The sequence below is a fragment of the Siniperca chuatsi genome, linkage group LG18 (genome assembly GCF_020085105.1).
Source record: "Siniperca chuatsi isolate FFG_IHB_CAS linkage group LG18, ASM2008510v1, whole genome shotgun sequence".
Taxonomy (NCBI): domain Eukaryota; kingdom Metazoa; phylum Chordata; class Actinopteri; order Centrarchiformes; family Sinipercidae; genus Siniperca; species Siniperca chuatsi.
The window spans coordinates 16,415,809-16,424,355 of NC_058059.1; the positions used below are offsets into that span (position 1 = coordinate 16,415,809).

Genomic DNA, 8,547 nt, shown 5'->3' on the forward strand with positions numbered 1-8,547 from the left:
TTGTTTTCAGCTTACAAGGGCAGATGAAGAGTGACTGTGCTGCTGTGAATAGAGAGAAAAGGTCACTTCTCTATTGGGGAGACAAGAGGAAGAACAGCCAGGGCTGACTAATCAATTCATCACAGAGAAGAGAGACAAGTGGCTGATAGTAGCAGAATGCTGGTGTTCAAGACTGCACCACAGCCGGGAGGTTTGGGAATGCGTGCCAGCACCAGAGGTCTAAATTTGAAACAAGCAGCCAGTGCTGAAAAGGTTTTGTAGTAACATGGGAGGGTATACGAGGCTGACATGCTGTAGTGTTCTTGAGGAACGGAAGGGGCCGAATGGAGTTCAGGAAGTCAGCTATAAGGGAGTTCCAGTACAAATGGGAGATAACTCAATGATTAGAACTGAAGAAAGATCTGGGCAGCGTCCTTGGTGAGTAAGGATTGCATTTAATCTGTGCCATAGAGTGCAAATGCACAGAAACAGATCAGATTGTAGCTGAAATCTGGGGCTGACCTACAGTTCATAGAATCGTATTGAGAAGATGTTTGGAGATCTTCCATAAATTGTAGAAATGTAGAAATTGAGATTGAATATAGGGTAGACAGACAACTGGAGATTTAAAAGGACAAAGCTGTCGATAATCCATCTCTCAAAACTTTCTGATTTCCCTATCTTGTCTGTGGCCCATTTGTTCTTTAAACTGGTCACTGATATACAGTTTCATTTTTAAAAGAAGTAATGTCCTAAAACAGAAAAATATAAAATATCGACAGCCTTATCCTTTAATGTAACAATTCAAGATGTGCAGTGTCAGAGTCTTTGAACGGAAATGAAAAGGAGAATATGGTGTTATCGGCATAGTAACCATAGATAAAGTTATGAGTCATAATGACAGGTTTATTCAGCTGTAAAGTTCAGGTTGAGATAAGACCAGGGAATGGAAATTTGGAGATGTCATGATTCACATTTTTTAAGCTATTCTTGGAATGAAAATAGTGCCACATAAAATATTATTCTTTATTTATGGTCTGTTTGGTAGTAAGGAGTGTGCAGCATGCAGGATGTGTGTTGTAAAAAATAATATTCCTTATCAAGTCAACTAGTCAATTGTTCATTTTAGAATAAGATTCATGGTAGAATGTAAGATGTCTGATTTAAAATGTTATATCAATAACTGCATTTCTGCTCACTTTACCTAACTGAATGTGTGAAAAGGATAAAGGAAAGCTTCCTTTATCTTCTCTGAGCACCAGAGACCATGAGCTGCCTCCTTAATATGGTGTGACTGTAACAGCAAGATTGGAAGGTAAGTTGATTTATTAGAAATGTAGAAATGAATACATAATTCATCCAAGTCGTTTTCCTTATAAAGTCATTGGATTTTTGTCATAATCTGACAGGATGAAGGAGATTATCATTTCACAACTGATGGTTAAAAAGTTGTCACAGATTTCTGAAATTCTTAATTTTTTTTCTTTACATATTGGGCATTTTATTATGTCTCCATCCTAAATTTTCTCCTCCTCAATGTCAACCTCATAGTGACATTAGAGGAAAAGTCAGGTGATGACCAGGAAATGTCTGTACAAAATGTCTTGGCAATCCATTCAATAGTTGATAGAGATATTTCAGTCTGGACTGAAATGGTGGACTGATCGCTATTAAATCGTAAATAAACATGTACTGTATCTCTCTCTTGATATCCTCATCCCAACACAAAAACTAAATTTTTAATACAAAAAACAAAAGTGCCTGTTTTTACCAGAGATCAGTATCCATGGAATGCTGCATTATGTTGCCTGGAACTACCCCAGAGATGTTGTGGTTGCTGGCAGGCAAGCGGGTATAATCATTTTAAATTCTAAATGGAAATGTAATCAAAAGATAATGAAAGTATCACAAGTCTCTGTATAAATCAATCTGCATTTCAATCCTGTGTTCATGGTGCACTGGTTTAACAGTGCGCTGAGAATAAAAATGGTGTTATTTTCGCAATTCAACTTGACTTATAAGCTGGTTTTATGAGAACAGGAAACAGTTTACTCTAAGAACCGTGCCTTAATTAAAGCATTTGGTGTCTCTTATAAATAAAATTAATTAAATAGTTGTTTCGGAATGTTAAGTGCAAAGCCTAGGGTGGAGATGAATACCTTGGTTTGAATGCAGACAGATAAGTGCATCTTCACACGGACAGCCCTTGGAATGTCCTTGCAGATGCATAAGACCAATGAATAGCCTCTACTACAATAGCTTTTATCTCCTCTGTGAAACAGGGCTGCATGCAGAAGTTGGCTGCCACAAGACCATCCCACAAGAACGGAGGAGAAGGGAGAAGAGCAGTCAAATCCTCTCCTCTGATCCCATTGATGTCTAAGCTTAACTCTAATTGAGGAGGTGCTCACTTGACATAGCATAAGTCCCTCCTATATTACTCACTTAAGCAGCTCTCCTTGAGCTGGGAAAGATGTCCTTTACTCCCTGGTGTCCTGCAGTCAACTTTTAAAAGATCAATTGTAATTTGGGCTGAATAACCTCAACGACTTCTGATGGATTGCTCACATGGGCTCATGGGGATCAAGGGATCGATACATTTTAGAAAATGAAATAGGTGAATGAGTGTTGTATGTTTATTGCTATTGTAGTGAAATACATACTCTGTTTAGCTGGATCCCTACTGATGCTAGCATTGAGTTACAGATGAATGAGTTCTCTAATAACAAGTCGGTATAAAGGCATGGCTGTTTCATGTGGGGCTGTGGGAGTTTGTGCTGCTATTTGTTCATTTTTAGGCACTGCATGTTGACATTCATGGTGATTTGGTTAGGTTATTACAAAGAGCAGCAAAGTGTGTAGAGCTTGAAGAGTTTTGTTGCTGTTTGGGGTTCACTGATGCTTGTGGGTTTAGATTCATGATGGATTGATACCTGAGAACTGCTTTTCCATGCTGAGTAGAGGAGAGAAGACAATATGAAGGCTTCTAATTCATTCAGAAAGCGGAAGTAGCACAACATTGTTAGTTGTTACAAGCAGTTGTTTACACATCCAGCAGCTACAGAGCAACATCAGCATTCATTTGGAGTCACAAACAGCTGGGGGGGGGGTGGAATTAAAATTAAACTTAAACCCTAGTCCTTAAACCCTAGTGGTGGGAGATCAGAAAAAACGCATTTTCTGTGATTTAATTAGCCTCACACACATACTCAGTAGGTGATTTGTTAATTTTTAACAAAAATTACAGACGTTCACCTGTGACTAGCAAACCAACTCATGGACAACTCCCCCCCTAAGCTATATAATTTAGAGAATATTATAGATGAAAGATGAAGATGAAACTGACAAAAGGGTGTGACTCAGAGAAAAAGTCCCAATTACAAATTTGTCTGCTACTTACAGCACCATGGTCAGGGTCATAGATTCTAACTTGCACAAACCTCAGTCAGATAAAGGATCAATGAGTCAGGCAGACCAGACTAATATATTCAACTAAACAACCCCTCTGCCCTTGCACTCTCTCTGCTATGAGGGGGGGGGGCAGGTTTGATAATTTTGCTAACAAGGGGGATGGCATCCATGCTTATACCCCTCACTACTTATACTGCTAATCATGACACCAGTTGCCTGGAAAATAAATAAAAATGAAAACCAACCGTTTGAGCGCTCTTCTGTTCTGCCAATTGAACATGAATATGTGCAGCACAGGAACACCAAATTCCAGCAACATGAGTCAGTTATTACAAAGAAATATATTTTGTTCTACAGGTATGTAATTAACATAGCTTCATTTAACAACTTGTCACCGGTAAGGGATTTTCATTGTTGCCATCAGCTGGAAAAAGAACTCCTGTACCCAGTGTACAAAAACACACTTAACCACAGGGACTCGATCAGCAGAATATGGAGTGACTCTGTGTGCCAGCAACAGGGAATGGGATAAAGGGTGATGTATTCCTCTTACAGCCTGTGGGAAACTGATTCTTCTGAGAGGAAAGCACAGATGCAATCATGAGCTTGCTTATTTCAGATAAAGTCACAGTAATAGGGTGCACGTGCACTCAAACACGAAATGACACTTGGTACAAATCAAGGAGCTTGTCCAGTGAACCAAACTACAACTCATCTCGGGATTAAAGGCTTAAGGGATCAAAGGTTGTGAGTGTGTAAATGCAAGATAGCCTGTTCTCTATATGTTTCCTTATGGTATGTGTATGTGGCAGCATCACACTCCTCAGACCTAACATCACCTTAATATCTTACCACCACAGAATAAGTGCGGATTCTTTGAGCATCTGTGGAACAGCGATGGCTCTACTTCCCTGCTTTAGTTGTCAGCAGATGCACAGTGTAGCTGCTATTGTATCTCAGATCCATTCTACCCATGGCCAGTAATGCTAGACTAGAGATGGAGCCACTGGCCCATCACATCTATTATTCAAAAAAACATGTGTTAGCAGCTATTTCCAGGCTAATTAGACAGAGATCATACAAAGACTGAGGATACAATTTTAGTTGGGATCTGACTTGTGTTTTCAGTCAGGCAGTATGGATGCCACCATCAACACCACCATATAACACAGACAGAGAGGTAAGGTTTTTTATCATGTGTTTTGTGGACTTAGGCTTACAACCGTGTCCCCTCAGCAGTCAGGCACATTTTCAGCTCAGCCAGAGTTGTCTCTAATCATCAATTATTTTTGTGATCTTCAAGGACAGTGTGTCAAGGCACTGCTGGGGTGAGGAGAGTGTCCGATTGGGGACCTTAGAATAGCTTCTCTGCTCCTTGCAGATGCTGTGGTTCTGTTGGCTTCATCAAACCATGACCTCCAGCACGCATTGTGGTAGTTTGCAGCTGAGTATGAAGCGGCTGGGAGCACCTCCAAGTCTGAGGCCATGGCTCTCTGCTGGAAAATGGCTGGGACTGAGTTAATGCTTCAAGTGAAGAAGTTCATGTATCTTGGGGTCTTGTTCACGTGTGAAGGTAAAATGGAGTGTGAGGTCGACAGGCAGATCACTGCGGCATCAGCAGTAATGGGGGGAAATGAGCCTGAAGGCGAAGCTCTCAATTTACCCTTACTTCTACGCTTAGAGATAGGTTAAGGATCTCAGACATCCGAAGGGAGCACCAGTTGAGGTGGTTCGGGCATCTGATAAAGATGCCTGTTTTTTGGCAACATCTTGGGATTCCCCAGGAGGAGCAGGAAGACATTGCTGGAGAAGAGGGACATCTGGGCTAACTTACCTAGCCTGCTGCCACCTGGCTCCCAATAAGCGGCGGAAAATGGATGGATGGATGGATGGATGGATGGATGGATGGATGGATGGATGGATGGATGGATGGATGGATGGATGGATGGATGGATGGGAAGTCTTTCCCTCACCTTTTTTTCTCATTCAGTCAAGCTCTCAGCAGTCCTGTAAGGCTTTGGTTTTTCCCTAAATGACCCCAAATAGATCATTGCAAGTGTGTAGTGATTCATGGAAATGCAAAACAGGAAAAAGCAAAATGAAACAATAGTAATTATTCAAAAAGGTTTGATCACATATAAAAGTAAAGACGAAAAGTAATTTACTATAATTTTCCCCCTGATGATTTGTCTACCGATTTCTAGGACACACATGTACACTGAGTTAAGGTACAGGATCTTCTGCAACACTGAGAGATAAGGTAGCTGCAGAAAAGATACAAATGATGGAGAAATTCTCTGCTTGCTGCTTGGCTTGTGTGGGTTATAGACTTTATTACACATGCTCTTTGATGCCCCTCCTGTTTCTTCAGACGCCAGAGAGTGGGGTAATTAAGGGAAAAGCCCCAACCCCCCACTACTCCTTTCTGGTACACTCCGCCCTGCCATTTACTTGTATCCTTCTGCTAATTAATGAAGTGCTATGAAAGGGTTACCCAATCAAATCATTGGACACATAAATCAAAGACTTTCTCTTTTTCCTATGAGATGCTGGCAGTATCATTAGAGCGAAATAATGTAATAAGAGATAAATAATGTTGAATTAGTGTACTTGGTTACTGACATGTGTTTGAATGTTCCTGGGAGTGGGCTTGGGTTCTGGGGACATTTCTATTTGCAAAGCTGTTCACAGTGTACAGACATGCGTGTGCCTGTGCATGTATGCATTCATGTGTTAGTGCAAAGGTGCACGTTTGTGCGTGTTTTTGTTTGCAGGTTGGTACACACATATTTTTTGTGGCACTTGCTCTGCTCGGTTGCACAAAGGCTGGGCCCATTAATCAGATTTGTTTGAGAGATTGGATGAACGTGGAAGGACAGATGAAGGGAGAGGGGACAGAAACCATGACAGCAAAGAGGGAGAGGGAGGAAGAGACATACAAAGAGAATGATAGACAGCTGTGTGGGACAGTAAAGAGACCCGAGAGGAAGAGAGAAACAGAGAAAAAGAAAAATAAAGAGAGATGAAGAGAATTAGCAAGAGGGGAAGACAGGCTCATGGGAGAAATAGACAGAAAGAGAGAGAAAACAGGTAGGCGGCAGAGGAAGATTAAAAAGTGAGACAGAAGGAAGGAAGGGGATAAGGATATGGGATCTTCTTGTGGAGGATAATGGCTCCCCTCTCCTCTATTGCTCACTGAAGGGCACATAAGTGTCTGTGGGCAAATATGTATCAGAGTCTCTGCAGCTTAGGCAATTTCATGGAGCTAAAGAAGATGATGATAATCCAGTTAAATTGAAAAATGGGAATGTCTATGGATCCTCGTTCATCCTGTAATTAATCCTTTCTTACATTCATGCAGCCAGATAGTTTATATGATTAGGATTGACTGAGGATAATACTCCCCTCAGTGCTGCCCTGCTGAAATGCTACTCGCTGCCCTGTGATGTACAAATGAACATTTATTTCAAGCATACATTCAACAAAATAGACCTGTATTTGTATAACAGGGTTATAAATGTGCTTCAGTGATGCTTGGCCATAAATAATCATTACATTTTGCAGGCCCTCTAGTGTTTAATGGAACAGTTAAAGGGAGTGTCACCGGGATAGACAGGAGACCTACTGAGGTTCCACCCAATGTGTTTTCTGTGTGTGTGACTGTTTTGTGTCACATTTAAGGACCAATTTTGGACTCTCAACCAGTTGACTGAGGAAAGTGTAATTGGGGGCAAAACCAGCATCCCCAATTTTTTTTTTCATGTCTTCAGAATACAGTAAACAAAAATGAGTCTTTGTTGGGGATAGGATAGGGTAAATGTAAAAGCAGCCAAAGTAAAAGTTGCATGTAAGCAGTATTCCCACTATTGCTAGTGTAGGAACCATTTTATGTGTAGTTACAAGAATCTCATTTTTGTTAAATGACGTCAGATCATGCTAAGAGCTTAATCTGATAAACACAGGTGCTTGTGTGCTAATATTATTATATTATAAAGTACACAACAACTGCTGGAATTTCATTTTTTGTTTCCCACGCTTAATTTTTTGTTGCGGTTGTTTTTGTGATAAAATGTCTCACGCACCATTTGAAACATGATCCTTGATTTGTATTTGCAAGTTTGGATTGCACTTAGAATTATTATTATTATTTTTTTTTACAAACACAAACATTAGCCTAGTCAACCATAACAAGCCACATACCTTCACTCAACCCTAAGGTTCATTAAGGTTAGTGGACCCTTGTCGTCATGATTACAATAATAAACACGTGGTTAATCTCCGGTAACAATGGTGGTCATGCATCACAAAAACTACGTTCACTTGTGGTTATAAACAGATAAAGTCAGATGTTTTGTTGACCCATAAATCCCAGCCTAAAGGCTGTTTGTGGCGTATAAATATGAACTGCAAAAACACTCCAGCGTTCAAATTTACGTCAATAAATTGAGGCGAAAATTAGATTTAAATTCAATGTGAATGCAAATTCAAGAATTAATGTACTAGATGGATTAAATGTGCAGACCATTTTTCTTGGTGACACTGGCCTTGAGACATATGGACAACATTATGTGTTTCACAAAAAAAGTTGATGAACATGTTGTAATAAAATCTGTATGAATTCTCCCTGCAAATGGGCTGAATCATCCTCTTAATGATCTAGGCAACATTAAGGCAGCTCCCCTTCAGAGGTGTTGCTACGAAGTAGCTGAAGGTGATGAGCTGTATCTCAACAGAACTGTTTGCCTTACTAAATACTATCTCACTCTGTGGCTCAAAGAAAGCACAGAGGACATTTTCTAGATTTATGAGGGACAACAACTTCTTAGAGGAGCTCCTTAAAGATTGCCAGTGGGTTATGCTTTACTAAATCTAAGAACTGACATTTTGAAGGTCTGACCCTTCTGAAGGGTACATTTATCTTTCCAAAAAGCATCACGTGCTATTGTGGGGCCACTGTGCTTTCTATCTCAAGTGGAAGGCTCTTGAAAAAGCAGATTTTTAAAGTCTTTTAAAGTGTTTTCAACAAAGAATTGGCCATTCAATTTGAGTGACTGATTATTTATATATGGTGACCTCAGACATGATTCAGACTCAAAAATGTATTATTTGCCACCAATTTGCACTTAATATCCTTCACAAAAAAAGCTACATTATATG

General features: G+C 40.1%; 1 long non-coding RNA gene across 1 annotated transcript; it reads left to right on the plus strand.

The window, feature by feature from the left end:
- Nucleotides 1–286: 286 nt before the first annotated feature.
- Nucleotides 287–3,603, plus strand: LOC122865661. Its single transcript, XR_006375518.1, has 3 exons — nucleotides 287–417; nucleotides 1,204–1,294; nucleotides 2,262–3,603. It is a non-coding gene; the product is annotated as an uncharacterized LOC122865661 (long non-coding RNA).
- The last annotated feature ends 4,944 nt before the right edge of the window (nucleotides 3,604–8,547 follow it).